At 37.9% G+C, this 16488-nt stretch overlaps 1 protein-coding gene and 1 non-coding gene across 2 annotated transcripts in view; one reads left to right on the top strand and one right to left on the bottom strand.

Annotated features, from left to right (window-relative positions):
* Window positions 1-16488, top strand: part of MTA3 (metastasis associated 1 family member 3) — a gene marked incomplete at its 5' end in the record, with an annotated part of 147925 nt that overhangs the window by 86892 nt on the left and 44545 nt on the right. The window lies entirely within an intron of this gene.
* TRNAE-UUC (transfer RNA glutamic acid (anticodon UUC)) lies at window positions 13393-13464 on the bottom strand. Its single transcript has one exon. It is a non-coding gene; the product is annotated as a tRNA-Glu (tRNA).

Here is a 16488-nt window from a genome sequence, read left to right as displayed (position 1 = left end):
CGGGCCTTTCACTGTTGTGGCCTCTCCTGTTGCGGAGCACAGGCTCCAGGCGCGCAGGATCAGCGGCTGTGGCTCGTGGGCCCAGCTGCTCCTCGGCATGAGGAATCTTCCCGGACCGGGGCAGGAACCCATGTCCCCTGCATTGGCAGGCGGACTCTCAACGACTGCATCACCAGGGAAGCCCCCAACCACTATATTAATGATGAAATCCCTAATATTCTCTCCCTAATCCTATTCCCCATCCTCCATCTGTACCCCTGGCCCTGATCATCCCTGCCTCCTGACAAGAGGCAGCCACTATATCAAATCTGCTGTGTATCTAATCTGTGTATTTCTAGTTTTACTATGTATTGATATTTCCAAAAACAACATGAACATTGTTTTACATGTGTTCAAATCTACTTTGTAACATTTTGCTATTTGCTTATTAGTGAGATGTAGCCATGTTAATAAATGTGTACCTCTTTCACTCATTTTTAGCTCCTTGGTAGTATTTGTAGTATTCTTTCATAGAATACTACACCACATTATTTATGTATTCTCTTACCAATGAACATCTGGAGTGCTTTAAAAACATTTTCCTTTGCTATTACCCATAATGCTGGAGTGGAAATTCTAACACATGTCCTTTCTGAGCATGTGTGTGAGCTTTCTAGGCTGTAACTAGAATTGGAATAATTATTCAGTGATTCGTAGGGTGGTGCTCATTTTCAGTTTGACTACGTGTTGCCAAATTACTTTGTTACATACCATAGTAGAAATTTATAATCCCACAAGCAGTTAATGACTTTTTCTTTCTGCATCTATTTTCTTACATTGTCTTCAACACTTGGACACTTGGTATGTTCAGACTAAAATTTTTCACTAACCTGATGCTTCCTCATTTTAATTTGTATTTCCCTGATTACTTAATGATGCTAAGCATATTTTCATATTGGCTCTTCAGATTTTTTCTTCTTTGTATTTTAGATTCATGTATCCTTTGTCCATTCTTCACTTACATTATTATTCTATTTTTGTCTAATAGTTTTAAAGTTTTATTCATATTTAAGACTGTAAATACACCTGGACTTTATTTTTAAGAATGGAGTGAGGTAGGGGTCTAATTTTGTTTTTCTCCATATGGAAAATTAATTATTCCAGCACCTTTTATTGAATTTGTTGTTTCCTCATGATTTTGTAATGCCCCTTCTATCTTATTTCATGGTCCTAGATATGCTTAGGATTCTTAATCTATTCTCTTCTGTTTCATTGATCTGTTTGTCCCTGTGAAAGCACCACAGTATAATAAATTCCGATAGCTGGTAAGACAAGTTCCACGTCACTTTATTTTTAATATATAGTTGAAGTTATTGAAAATAGAGTTTTATATTTTGTCTCCCCTCTACCCCATGTTTTTCCTAACAGTATAATATAAACACTCTTTCATATAAGAATCTGCAGAGTTTTTTTTTAATGTTGCATGATCTTGCCTTGTATATACTGTTACTTAGGTAGCCAGTGTCTTGTGACTTAACAATGTTCTTAAGAGATAATGCTTCCCAGATTATAAAGGGGGGTGCTATCTCTGTTGTAGTCCAGCAAATTCCCTCTACACTGAGGAGCTAGAGTGCAAAGCCTGTTCCTGAGATGGGATAGAGCTTTTGTGACAATTGGGGCTGGGATTTGCCTGAAGATGGGTCTGGCAGGTGAAGAGCAGGTGTGTTGGCTCTTGGTTCACAGCTGCAGCGACTCTCTGCTTCCCGCTGCTGGTGACTGCTGGGACAGCGGATGAATTTCTTTTGGAAGAGGGCAGAGTCTTCAAGAAGCAGTGTTTGTTTTTGTCAGTGAAGGCCATTATAAAAGAAACTTTTTTTTTTTCTTCTTTTGTGGTATGCGGGCACATACCTGTTGCAGAGCACAGGCTCCGGACGTGCAGGCTCAGCGGCCATGGCTCTTGGGCCCAGCCGCTCCACGGCATGTGGGATCCCACTGGACTGGGGCACGAACCCGTGTCCCCTGCATCGGCAGGCGGACTCTCAACCACTGCGCCACCAGGGAAGCCCTGAAAGAAACATTTTAAAGGGCATACAACCTTTATACCTTAATTGGTTTAAATATCATTTTGTGTGTGTTGTTTGTAATACTTGCCTATTATGCTCCTTCTAGTACTTTCACACCCTCCAGTGTTTCCGTCTCTTCTGTTTTAGTTCCTTTAATACTTAGCAATTTGGAGTCACTTTTTAATTACATTATCTTAAATTATTTACTATATTATAAATTTTTTTAAGCAAAAATATACTCAGGTTTAGGAAATTTTGTTTTGTCTTGTTTGTACAGCTGGTTTCAGAGATAGGATTTGGATCTTAACTCCTGCTGAGGAGTTCTCTCCACTAGATTACCTCTGTTTTATTCTTGTTAAAATGGCTTGGGTTTAAATATCATTGTTGTCTGTCTTGGATCAGGCAGCACTGAAGATTTTTTTTTTTAATTTATTTTTGTTTTTTAAATATTTATTTATTTATTTACTTTGGTTGTGCCGTGTCTTAGTTGAAGCATGCGGGATCTTTAGTTGTGACATGCAGGCTTCTTAGTTGCAGCATGTCACATGAGAACTCTTAGTTGCAGCATGCATGTGGGATCTAGTTCCCCAACCAGGGATTGAACCCGGTCCCCCTGCATTGGGAGCATGGAGACTTACCCACCAGACCACCAGTGAAGTCCCTTATTCTTTTTTTTTTTATTTAATTTTATTTATTTTTTTATACAGCAGGTTCTTTTTAGTCATCCATCTTATACACATCAGTGTATACACATCAATCCCAAACGCCCAATTCATCACACTGCCACCCCCACCCACCCGCCACTTTCCCCCCTTGGTGTCCACACGTTTGTTCTCTACATTTGTATCTCTATTTCTGCCTTGCAAACCACTTCATCTGCACCATTTTTCTAGATTCCACATATATGTGTTAATATATGGTATTTGTTTTTCTCTTTCTGACATACTTCACTCTGTATGACAGTCTCTAGATCCATCCACCTCTCTACAAATGACCCAGTTTCATTCCTTTTTATGGCTGAGTAATATTCCATTGTATATATGTACCACATCTTCTTTATCCATGTGTCTGTCAATGGGCATTTAGGTTGCTTCCATGACCCGGCTATTCTAAATTGTGCTGGAATGAACATTGGGGTGCAGCTGTCTTTTTGAATTATAGTTTTCCCTGGGTATATGCCCAGTAATGGGATTGGTGGATCATATGGTAATTCTATTTTTAGTTTTTTAAGGAACCTCCATACTGTTCTCCACAGTGGCTATATCAATTTACATTCCCACCAACATTGCAAGAGGGTTCCCTTTTCTCCACACCCTCTCCAGCATTTGTTGTTTGTAGATTTTCTGATGATGCCCATTCTAACTGGTGTGAGGTGATACCTCCTTGTAGTTTTGATTTGCATTTCTCTAATAATTAGTGATGTTGAGCAGCTTTTCATGTGCTTCTTGGCCATCTGTATGTCTTCTTTGGAGAAATGTCTATTTAGGTCTGCTTCCCATTTTTGGATTGGGTTGTTTGTTTTTTTAATATTGAGCTACATGAGCTGTTTATATATTTTGGAGATTAATCCTTTGTCCGTTGATTTGTTGGCAAATATTTTCTCCCTTTCTGAGGGTTGTCTTTTCATCTTGTTGATGGTTTCCTTTGCTGTGCAAAAGCTTTGAAGTTTCATTAGGTCCCATCTGTTTATTTTTGTTTTTATTTCCATTACTCTAGGAAGTGGATCAAAAAAGATCTTGCTGTGATTTATGTCAAAGACTGTTCTTCCTATGTTTTCCTCGAAGAGTTTTATAGTGTCTGGTCTTACATTTAGGTCTCTAATCCATTTTGAGTTTATTTTTGTGTATGGTGTTAGGAAGCGTTCTAATTTCATTTGTTTATATGTAGCTGTCCAGTTTTCCATGCACCACTTATTGAAGAGACTGTCTTTTCTCCATTGTATATCCTTGCCTCCTTTGTCATAGATTAGTTGACCATAGGTGTGTGGGTTTATCTCTGGGCTTTCTATCTTGTTCCATTGATCTATGTTTCTGTTTTTGTGCCACTACCATATTGTCTTGATTACTGTAGCTTTGCAGTAAGTGTCTGAAGTCAGGGAGTCTGATTCCTCCGGCTCCGGTTTTTTCCCTCAAGACTGCTTTGGCTATTCGGGGTCTTTTGTGTCTCCATACAAATTTTAAGATTTTTTGTTCTAGTTCCGTAAAAAATGCCACTGGTAATTTGATAGGGATTGCATTGAATCTGTAGATTGCTTTGGGTAGTATAGTCATTTTCACAGTATTGATTCTTCCAATCCAAGAATGTGGTATCTCTCTCCATCTGTTGGGATCATCTTTACTTTCTTTCATCAGTGTCTTATAGTTTTCTGCATTACAGGTCTTTTGTCTCCCTACGTAGGTTTATTCCTAGGTATTTTATTCTTTTTGTTGCAATGGTAAATGGGAGTGTTTCCTTAATTTCTCTTTCAGATTTTTCATCATTAGTGTATAGGAATGCAAGAGATTTCTGTGCAGTAATGTTGTATCCTGCAACTTTACCAAATTCATTGATTAGCTCTAGTAGTTTTCTGGTGGCATCTTTAGGATTCTCTATGTATAGAATCATGTCATCTGCAAACAGTGACAGCTTTACTTCTTCTTTTCCAACTTGTATTCCTTTTATTTCTTTTTCTTCTCTGATTGCCATGGCTAGGACTTCCAAAACTATGTTGAATGATAGTGGTGGGAGTGGACGTCCTTGTCTTATTCCTGATCTTAGAGGAAATGGTTTCAGTTTTTCACCATTGAGAATGATGCTTGCTGTGGGCTTGTCGTATATGGCCTTTATTATGTTGAGGTCGGTTCCCTCTATGCCCACTTTCTGGAGAGTTTTTATCATAAATGGGTGTTAAATTTTGTCATAAGCTTTTTCTGCATCTATTGAGATGATCATACGGTTTTTATTCTCCAGTTGGTTATTATGGTTTATTGCATTGATTGATTTGTGTATATTGAAGAATCCTTGCATCCCTGGGATAAATCCCACTTGATTAAAAGGATCATACCTTTTAATCATAAGGTTATGATTTAATCATAAGGTTATGATTTAATCATAAGGGTATGGGATCATACCTTTTAATCATACCTTTTAATTAAAAGGATCATGATCCTTTTAATGTGATGTTGGATTCTGTTTGCTAATATTTTGTTGAGGATTTTTGCATCTATATTCATCAGTGATATTGGTCTGTAATTTTCTTTTTTTGTAGTATCTTTGTGTGGTTTTGGTATCAGGGTGATGGTGGCCTCATAGAATGAGTTTGGGAGTGTTCCTTCCTCCGCAATTTTTTGGAAGTGTTTGAGAAGGGTGGGTGTTAGCTCTTCTCTAAATTTTTGATAGAATTCACCTGTGAAGCCATCTGGTCCTGGACTTTTGTTTGTTGGAATATTTTTAATCACAGTTTCAATTTCATTACTTGTGATTGGTCTGATCATATTTTCTGTTTCTTCCTGGTTAAGTCTTGGAAGGTTATACCTTTCTAGGAATTTGTCCATTTCTTCCAGGTTGTCCATTTTATTGGCATAGAGTTGCTTGTAGTAGTCTCTTAGGATGCTTTGTATTTCTGCGGTGTCTGTTGTAACTTCTCCTTTTTCATTTCTAATTTTATTGATTTGAGTCCTCTCCCTCTTTTTCTTGATGAGTCTTGCTAATGGTTTATCAATTTTGTTTATCTTCTCAAAGAACCAGCTTTTAGTTTTATTGATCTTTGCTATTGTTTTCTTTGTTTCTATTTCATTTATTTCTGCTCTGCTCTTTATGATTTCTTTCCTTCTACTAACTTTGGGTTTTGTTTGTTCTTCTTTCTCTAGTTCCTTTAGGTGTAAGGTTAGATTGTTTATTTGAGATTTTTCTTGTTTCTTGAGGTAGGCTTGTATAACTATAAACTTCCCTCTTAGAACTGCTTTTGCTGCATCCCATAGGTTTTGGATCGTCATGTTTTCATTGTCATTTGTCTCCAGGTGGTTTTTGATTTCCTCAGTGATCTCTTGGTTATTTAGTAACGTATTGTTTAGCCCTCACGTGTTTGTGTTTTTTACATTTTTTTCCCTGTAATTCATTTCTAATCTCATAGTGTTGTGGTCAGAAAGATGCTTGATATGATTTCAATTTTCTTCAATTTACTGTGTCTTGATTTGTGACCCAAGATGTGATCTGTCCTGGAGGATGTTCCGTGTGCACTTGAGAAGAAAGTGTAATCTGCTGTTTTTGGATGGAATGTCCTATAAATATCAATTAAATCTATCTGGTCTATTGTGTCATTTAAAGCTTCTGTTTCCTTATTTATTTTTATTTTGGATGATCTGTCCATTGGTGTGAGTGAGGTGTTAAAAGTCCCCAACTATTATTGTGTTACTGTCGATTTCCTCTTTTAAAGCTGTTACCAGCTGCCTTATGTATTGAGGTGCTCCTATGTTGGGTGCACGTATAGTTATAAATGTTACTTCTTCTTCTTGGATTGATCCATTGATCATTATGTAGTGTCCTTCCTGTCTCTTGTAACATTCTTTATTTTAAAGTCTATTTTATCTGATATGAGTATTGCTACTCCTGCTTTCTTTTGATTTCCATTTGCATGGAATATCTTTTTCCATCCCCTCACTTTCAGTCTGTATGTGTCCCTAGGTCTGAAGTGGGTGTCTTGTAGACAGCATATAGATGGGTCTTGTTTTTGTATCCATTTAGCGAGCCTGTGTCTTTTGGTGGGAGCATTTAATCCATTCATGTTTAAGGTAATTCTTGATATGTATGCTCCTATGACCATTTTCTTAATTGTTTTGGGTTTGTTTTTGTAGGTCCTTTTCTTCTCTTGTGTTTCCCACTTAGAGAAGTTCCTTTTGCATTTGTTGTAGAGATGGTTTGGTGGTGCTGAATTCTCTTAGCTTTTGCTTGTCTATAAAGCTTTTGATTTCTCCATCCGAATCTGAATGAGATCCTTGCCGGGTAGAGTAATCCTGCTTGTAGGTTCTTCCCTTTCATCACTTTAAGTATACCATGCCACTCCCTTCTGGCTTGTAGAGTTTCTGTTGAGAAATCAGTTGTTAACCTTATGGGAGTTCCCTTGTATGTTATTTGTCATTTTTCCGTTGCTGCTTTCAATAATTTTTCTTTGTCTTTAATTTTTTACAGTTTGATTACTATGTGTCTCGTCATGTTTCTCCTTGGGTTTATCCTGTATGGGACTCTCTGCACTTCCTGGACTTGGGCGGCTATTTCCTTTCACATGTTAGGGAAGTTTTCAACTATAATCTCTTCAAATATTTTCTCTGGTCCTTTCTCTCTCTCTTCTCCTTCAGGGACCCCTATAATGCGAATGTTGTTGCGTTTAATGTTGTCCCAGAGGTATCTTAGGCTGTCTTCATTTCTTTTCATTCTTTTTTCTTTAACCCGTTCCACAGCAATGAATTCCACCATTCTGTCTTCCAGGTCACTTACCCGTCTTCTGCCTCAGTTATTCTGCTATTGATTCTTTCTAGTGTAGTTTTCATTTCAGTTATTGTATTGTTCATGTCTGTTTGTTTGTTCTTTCATTCTTCTATGTCTTTGTTAAACATTTCTTGCATCTTCTCGATCTTTGCCTCCATTCTTTCTCCAAGGTCGTGGATCATCTTGACTATCATTATTCTGAATTCTTTTTCTGGAAGGTTGCGTATCTCCACTTCATTTAGTTGTTCTTCTGAGGTTTTATCTTGTTCCTTCATCTGATACACAGCCCTCTGCCTTTTCATCTTGTCTATCTTTCTGTGAATGTGGTTTTTGTTTCACAGGCTTCAGGATTGTAGTTCTTCTTGCTTCTGCTGTCTGCCCTCTGGTGGATGAGGCTATCTAAGAGGCTTGTGCAAGTTTCCTGATGGGAGGGACTGGTGGTGGGTAGAGCTGACTGTTGCTCTGGTGGGCAGAGTTCAGTAACACTTTAATCCACTTGTCTGCTGGTAGGTGGGGCTGCGTTCCCTCCCTGTTGCTTGTTTGGCCTGAGGCGACCCAACAATGGAGCCTACCTGGGCTCTTTTATGGGGCTAGTGGCGGACTCTGGGTGGGCTCACACTAAGGAGTACTTCCCAGAACTTCTGCTGCCAGTGTCCTTGTCCCCACGGTGAGCCACAGCCACCCCCTGCCTCTGCAGGTACCCTCCAACACTAGCAAGTAAGTCTGGTTCAGTCTCCTGTGGGGCCACTGCTCCTTACCCTGGGTCCCGATTAACAAACTACTTTGTGTGTGCCCTCCAAGAGTGGAGTCTCTGTTTCCCCCAGTCCCGTTGAAGTCCTGCAGTTGAATCCCATTAGGCTTCAAAGTCTGATTCTCTAGGAATTCCTCCTCCCGTTGCTGGACCCCTAGGTTGGGAAGCCTGATGTGGGGCTCAGGACCTTCATTCCAGTGGGTGGAGTTATGTAGTATAAGTGTTTCTGTGAGTCACCCACCCAGCAGTTATGGGATTTGATTTTACTGTGATTGCACCCCTCCTGCAATCTTATTGTGGCTTCTCCTTTGTCTTTGGATGTGGGGTATCTTTTTTGGTGAGTTCCAGTGTCTTCCTGTCGATGATTGTCCAGCAGCTAGTTGTGATTCTGGTGTTCTCGCAAGAGGGAGTGAGAGCTCGTCCTTCTACTCTGCTGTCTTGGTTCCTAATCCCCTTATTCTTTTTAAAAAATTCATTTTATTTTATTTTATTTTGGCCACGCCACACGGCATGCAGGATCTTAGTTCCCCGACCAGGGATCGAACCCATACCCCCTGCAGTGGAAGTGTGGATTTTTAACCATTGGACTGCTGGGGAAGTCCACAAGATTTCTTCTTTTGTCTGCAACATTTATGTGTCTTTTTTTTTTTTAATATTATTTATCTGGTTGCACCAGTTCTTAGTTGTGGCAGATGGGCTCCTCAGTTGTGGTATGTGAACTCTTAGTTGCAGCATGCATGTGGGATCTAGTTCCCTGACCAGGGATTGAATCCAGGCCCCCTGCATTGGGAGTGTGGAATCTTATCCACTGTGCCACCAGGAGAGTCACTATTTATGGGTCTTGGTTTCCTGCTGTAACTATTTCTAGGTTCAACTTCACTTGGACTCTTTCTGTATGTTATTGTGTTGAGATTATATTATTTTCAGTTGCATAAAATTGACATCTTTTAGAAGTCAAAAGCAGGAAGGAAGTCATTGTCTCTTGTTATTTCAGATGCCATGACCTACACCTTTAATCCTGTTTGACTGGTGATATCATGCTTTCTACTTTGATGTTAAAATATAAGATATTGAGGCATTTCTGTAAAAATGAATGGAAGTGGTTAAAAATTAGTAATATGTTGATGAGTTTTGCAGATTGTTTTCCAAGAAGAACATATGAAAGGCTGCTAAGTTGTTTTGTGCCATTAAATGAAAATGGATTCATTGTTTAGTTGAATTTGAAGAATTGGGCTCTTATTTTTCTTTCAGTATTCACATGCCTGCACAGGTCAGGTTAGTACCTTTCTCTATCAGGTGACCAGACCATGGATCTGGAGACCATGGAGAGGGCAGTGTTGTGGAACTGCTGGGACCTGGGTAGCTTGTACAGGTGATTTTCTCTGTGTCTTGTCCTGTGAGGACCGCAGTCGGCTTTCAGCATTCCTATCTGACGTATCTGTTTATCCAAGACAATATATGCCACTTATCAAATCACCAGTTATATTTTGGGAGCAGGTAATTAAGCTGCCTGCAGGATTGTTGGATATAACTTCCTCATTTTCAGGTAGCTAGGCTGTGAATTTCAAACACGGCTAGTCTAAGACATATAATGAGATTTATAATGGTTGAAACATTAAAGCCATGGAGGCTTCATAGATTTCACCTTTGTTTCAGTAAAATGGGAAGTATACTTAGTGCAATTTGCAAAGAAAAAAAACTTAGTGTGCAGTAATCCTTACATTCACTCCCCTGTCCCCCTGCATTGTGGATACAAAATTACTTAGAGCAGAGTAACCCTGAAGTAGTTACTTAAGTAGTAGTTCTTGGACTTTCTAGCCTGTTACTTTCTGTTCATGGTTGGAAGGGCCAAGTGCCATGTGCACTGTTAGGGAGCTATTGCTGGAACAAAGCCTCTCTCTCGGAGAATAGGTAATTGCAGAGATACTGGATTTCTCTTTTGTCTGGACTCTGAGGACTAAAGCAGGTTGGAGGGTAGGATTCTAGATAAAAGCTTTTTGAGTTTTTGGGGGCCTTAGAAATCTCCTGGGGTAGACTATATTAGAGATAATGGTTAAGTAACTTATATAAGACTAGAAACTTAGGTTTCCTGATGCTAAATTCTGGTTCTAAGAAAGGTCAGGCTATGTTGATTTAGTAGGGAGGAAATTGCATGCAGGAACATCTCTAATTCTATATTATATCTGGTCTTTTAAAAATGCAGTTCTGATTTTGCTGTCCCCTATCTTATATCCTCTTAGTGGCTTTCAGTTGCACTTAGGGCAAAACCCCAGATCCTTAAAACAGTCCCCAGGCCTCAGCAGTCACCATTCTACTTTACATCTCTCTGAATTTGACTACTCTAGTTACCTCATATAAGTGGAACCATAAAATATTTGCCCCTTTGTGGCTTGCTTATTTCACTTAGCATAACATCTTCAGAGGCCATCCATGTTGTAGCCTATGTCGGCATTTCCTTTCTTTTTAAGGTTGAATAATAATCCATTGTGTGTGTGTATTACATTTTGTTTATCCATTCGTCTGTCAATAGAAACTTGGGTTGCTTCTACCTTTTGGCTATTGTGAATAATGCTGCTATGGACCTTGTTGTACCAATGGATTTACTTTTATGATTCTGTTTTTCCCCTTAGAGCTATAGCTTTTGATCCATATAGCCTTATGCAAGTTACTTAACCTCCCTGTGTCTGAGTTTCCTCATCTGCAGTGGAAATAAAATCTATTTGCCCTGAGGTTATATGGATTGACAAGAAGAGGGTATGCAGACATACCCCTATAAGTTGCTGATATATGTATCCAAGCATATAGAACTTGATAGAACTGCATTGGCTCACCAGAGCATGCCTTGGGCCTGGGACCCTGCGTTCTCTGGAGCGGCGTAGAGCTCCCTGTGCCATTGGCTGTCCAGGTTGGGTGGAAGACAACTGATTTATTGCTATGTCACAAGTCTTTTTGAGCTTCCATCAATATTCTAGAAGAAATTACGTTCAGCAGTTTATGCATCTTCATTTAAGGTAATGTTTACAAACACTGGGCTCTTCTGGCTCTTGAGGCACTAGGAGAGAAAGTAGGTGGTGCCTCAGTGTCCTCCTCTAGCCTTTGGAAAAGTCTGTCTCTGACTTACCTTTTGATACCAACTTGAGGATTAAACAAGATAATACTTGTAGATCATTTGGAACAGTATCTGGCACAATGTAAGAGCTCAGTAAATATTAGTTGTTATTGTTGATCTGATAACAATGATGCATTCCCCTCCCCCCATCTTTGTCTAGTCTCATTTACTTTCTCCTGATTTTGTAGCATTATCGATTGTCTGAAAGTGTTTTTTTCATGCCATATTTATTATCATTGTAGTAGGTTATCAAGTTTGAATATGGTCATTAGGCTATAATTAACCATACATATTAATATAATTGTTACAAGGAAATCACTATACAGCTTAAAATCTTCTGCTTAAAACAAGCTATACTTTTTACAATAAAAATTTTCCCATCAAGAAGAACTTAGAAAAGATAATTAACTTATTTTTCTGATAAGAGAAAGTTGATTTAACCAACAATAGTTTTATTCTTCAGATACTCTTTGTAAAAGTGCCAGCTGTTGACCATGCACTTCACAATCTCTTTGTGATTCCTGTTCAAATCACACACTTCATTTAGGGCTTTGAGGAATTGAGAACAGTTTGGAAATCATAGTCATTACATCGTTTATAGAAATTGTACTCAGCAGAATATATGAATCTTTTGATTAACATTTTAGGCATCAACTTACATTAAAAAATCTCGTCTTCAAAATGAATATAAAATTGATTAAATGAGAATTCATATAATTTTTAAAACTCAGTTTGCTAAAACTCATGAGTACTATCCATGTTTCCAAGATTGTAAAATTAGAATTTGAACTAATGGACTACCACTGCAGTAAAAAATATGAAACGTGAAATTTTCCTTCCTTCTAAATACATCATTAAGGCAATAATATTCTACATTAGGCACATTTCCTTTTTGTCTGATGATGTATTGCAGGTAAGAATTTTTAAATGATATTAAATGGGCTTAGAGACACTGCAGACTGTCTTAGGGGGAATTGTTTGCTTGTGTTAAGTTCTGTTTATCCATCTCTTTCTTTTAAATTTAAGCTTAAATTTGTTTTTGTTTTATTTTTTGTTTTGGGTGTATGTCGCCTTTTACTTTACTTTTCTCCCATGCATTTGACAACTAATATAAGAAGCATTAGAAAATCACCGTAGAATTGAACTATGGAGAAATACAATGGAAATTGTTTTAACTTCTTTGTCTAGGGTGAAGAGATTTGGATTTTACAAGTGTGAGTTAATGAAGGCTTATTGTTATAATTTCTTAAAACTTGTTATTTTTGTATTTTGAGATAATACAAAAATAGTACTAAAACTTCCTGTATTCCCTTCACCCAGATTCCCCAAATGTTTACATCTACCACGTTTCCTTTATCATTCTTTCTCTGTATACATATTATTATTATTTCTGAACAGTTTGAGAGTAAGTTACAGAATGGATGTCCCTTTATTGCCAAGTATTATTTGAGGAGGTATTTCCTAAAAGAACAAGGATATTTTCTCACTGAACCACAATACAATTTGCAGATTCAGGAAATGAGCATTGTTATAGTACTATATCAATAGTACTATAACGATTTAATATCACTAACAATTTATAGTACTATAAATCTGGCTTTAGTCAGATTCGTAGTTGTCTCAGTAACATACTTTATAATAAGAGAAAAAAATTTTTTTTTCTCATCCAGGATCTACTTGAGAATCACTTACTGCATTTACTTGTCATAATATCTCTTTAATTTCCTTCAATCCTGAACGGTTCTTCATTCTTTCTCTCTTTTGTGACCATTCTTTCTCTCTTTTGTGGCATTTTGAAGAGCACAGGCCATTTATTTTGTACCATGTCCCTCCATTTGGGTTGTGGTTATAATTTGATTAATAATTAGAGTAAATTTTTATTCTATTAAAGTCCCTTTTGGTCAGTTACATCAGGAGATTTTCCATTTTTCCTTAGGTTTTCCAATTTTTCATAATTTTTTTTTTTTTTTTTTTTTTTTTTTTTTTTTTTTTTTTTTGGCCACATGGTGCAGCTTGTGGGATCTTAGTTCCCTGACCAGGGATCGAGCCTGGGCTCCAGCAGTGAAAGTGCAGAGTCCTGACCACTGGACCACCAGGGAATTCCCTGATAATATTTCTTAATTAGGAAATTTTTTGATGCCTGTAGTTATAAATAGCTTTTTATTCCTGTTATTGTTTATGTGTCATTTCCCATTTTTTTCCTTGATAGTTTTGCCAGAAATTTCTCTTTTATTGTCTAAAAGAATGAAATTTTAGTTTAGCTGATCTTTATTGTACGTCTGTTTAATTTATTTTTGCTCTTTATTATTTTCTTCCTTCTACTTTTCTTTGCCTTTACCCTGATATTAACTATACCAGCTTTACAGACCAAATTTTAGCCCATTAATTTCATTTATCTACTTCTCTGTTATTAGTAATTAAGATTATAAATGTCCCTCTGTATCTCATATTTTTATATGTAGTACTTTCTGTATCACTTGGTTCCAAGTATTTCCTAATTTACTTTATAACTTTGCATTTGATTGAGAGTTAATTTCCAAGGAAATGTGGTTCTGTCTAAATAAATAAATCTATCTTAATTGCTTTGGGGGTTGTGATCAGAGAACATGTATGATACCAATTATTTTAACATATCGTGATTTCCTTTAGGGCCTGGAATATAATCCTCCTGAGGACTGTGCTCCCTAGGTCTTGCCCACTTTCACCTCAGCCTAGTCACAGCTAACTTTCTGTTTGGTCTGTTCTCTCTTGTAGCAGTTTAGAAAATACCTCAAAGTTAAAGTTTGGGTCAGTGTGGAAGCTCATCTCTCATACTTCCACTTCCTGAACTATCTTATAGCCTCTCCTTCTTGCCTGCATTGCTTGTTCTCCAGTGTCTCCACATAGCTGTATTTCATATTTGCCTGGTTTGTGTCTGGAATCAGAGCTGGGGGGAAGAACCCACAGTTATGCTCAGGGTAGGTTTGGAAGTGACATTAGGGCCATGGGGCTACTATGGCCTGCTGCCCCTGGAGCTTTCTCGTGATAATAATCAAAAGGTATGAGTACACATAAGAACATAGCTCTTGGGTGTCTTATAGATTGATTTTAGTGAATGACAACCAAGTCTTAACAAATCTGATTATGAGTGAGGGATTTTGCTTTGAGTACTGTGCATTGAAGCAAAAATTGACTGGATGGCATACTTCTCTATATAAAAATTTTTGCCTTGATCGTGGTTTGAGATTTACTCATGAGAGTTTATATTTCTACTTGGAAAAAACCATATGCTCATTAATTTTAAAATAGATTTGATGGTCTGAATGCTATAATTTGTGCTGGAGTTATACATGTAAAATTTTTGTAAAACTCTTAACTGAGCAAATCAATAGTATTGCATATATATGGGTATCAGTTAGCCATTGCCAAAATAACGTCACATGTTACAGATTGGGTTCCTGGAAAACAGATTCTGAGATGAGATTTGCATGCTGGAAGTTTATTAGGGAGTACTCTTGGGATCAACACCTGTGGAAGAGAAGGGAAGGAGGCAGGATTGAACAGAGGGAGAAGGTAGGCTCTGATACAGTGTGAATGAAGGCCTCACCCTTTACACTCCTGCATCATTGGATGCTGGCTGCCCCAGGAAGAGGGCATGACCTTGGGCGATGAACCTTTCTTAATTTGAGATCATTCCAAAGAGGAGCAGCGCTGTAGGCTGTTTGCTCACAGCACTTTTAAGCATTGGGTGAATAAGCTCTTAATTCTCAAAAGGGAAAATGCAGTATCTATTACAATGCCCAGAATTTCATTGAATTTCATCTGTTTCAACAAACATTAATTTCTCATGCACCCCTGTACAGATTGTCTAGGATTCTGCTGAACTGTACTGTGCTGATTCGGGTGAGAAGCTGCAGGTTAGGTCCACATCTGGTGCATGTATCTCTCATCCTCTGCTGACAAAAGTCGGTAGCACAAGTCCAAATGCACAGGCTCATGTCAAGGCTCTGTTATGTCACACATCTTAAGAGCCAGTTGGCCACACAAGTCTCATGGCCAGGCCCAACCTCAGCAGAGTGGAAGAATATGCTCCCTTGGAGGTCCAGGAGAGGGAGTGAATTTTTGCCAGACAATAGTCCAGTTCACCAAAGTGTGATTCTGCTTAATGAACAAAAGATAAGAATTCCACTGCCAAGATTTCATTGTCACTCTTTCTCCTAAAATACTTCTGTTTGTCATCTCCATCTGTTTTGAATGAGATGAAATGTGACAACACCTTCACCACTATTTGGCAGAGAGAACAGCTTGTGCTGAGTTCTTATGATTTTTAAAATTTAGATTTGAATGGATTTATTTGTATCTATATCTCTATTGAAAAGACGGTATCCTTGCAAAGTATTTATCTGGAGGGAGGATTTTCAGTTTCAAGTTCTTTATCTTATTTTAAATTGAGGTATACATATAATAAAGTATATTAAGTACACTTAGGTGCACAGCTTATAAATTTTTACATATGTCTACATCCATATAACCACCACCCAGATGTAGATGATGAACAGGGTTCCCTCATGCTTCTTCCCAGTCAATGATCCCCTCTTCTGAGGTAATCATTATTCTGACTTCTCTCATCATAAATTAATTGTTATTTTTCTCAAAATTCATAAAAATGGAATCAACCAGTACGTTCTCTTATACGTCTAGCTCTTTGAGTTTTTATCTTAACTGATAAACTGTAAGTTGTTGGTTACATTGTCAAACTCCTACGTCTTTTCTTAGCTTATTTCTGTGAGTCTTCACTGGATGTTGTCTCTTTTGTTTTAGAAACTATATTTTGTGTTTTACTTACTTATTAGCTTTCTGTGGTTGGATTAGACTGTACAAAAGTTCATTCAGAAGAAGCTTCTATGTATGTCAGAAAGACGGAGTTAATATGGACTGCTAGCAAATAATGTGATCCTCTGGTTTCCTTTGTAAAGCTGGCCATTGATTTTTGACAGGATTATTCCTTAGGCATTCCACAGTACCTGTGTCTCATGGGATGTTTATTTTCTACACATACTGATCATTACTGCACTTTCCCCTGGGCTGTGGTCTAAATGTGTGGGCTATGGAGGTTTCATAGCTGTGGTCAGCGTTAGTCCGAC

This window comes from Lipotes vexillifer, unplaced genomic scaffold (assembly GCF_000442215.2).
Source record: "Lipotes vexillifer unplaced genomic scaffold, Lipotes_vexillifer_v1.1 scaffold278, whole genome shotgun sequence".
In the NCBI taxonomy this organism is placed as follows: domain Eukaryota; kingdom Metazoa; phylum Chordata; class Mammalia; order Artiodactyla; family Lipotidae; genus Lipotes; species Lipotes vexillifer.
Note: the sequence above shows the minus strand (reverse complement) of the source record. Positions and strands in the feature narration are given on the sequence as shown.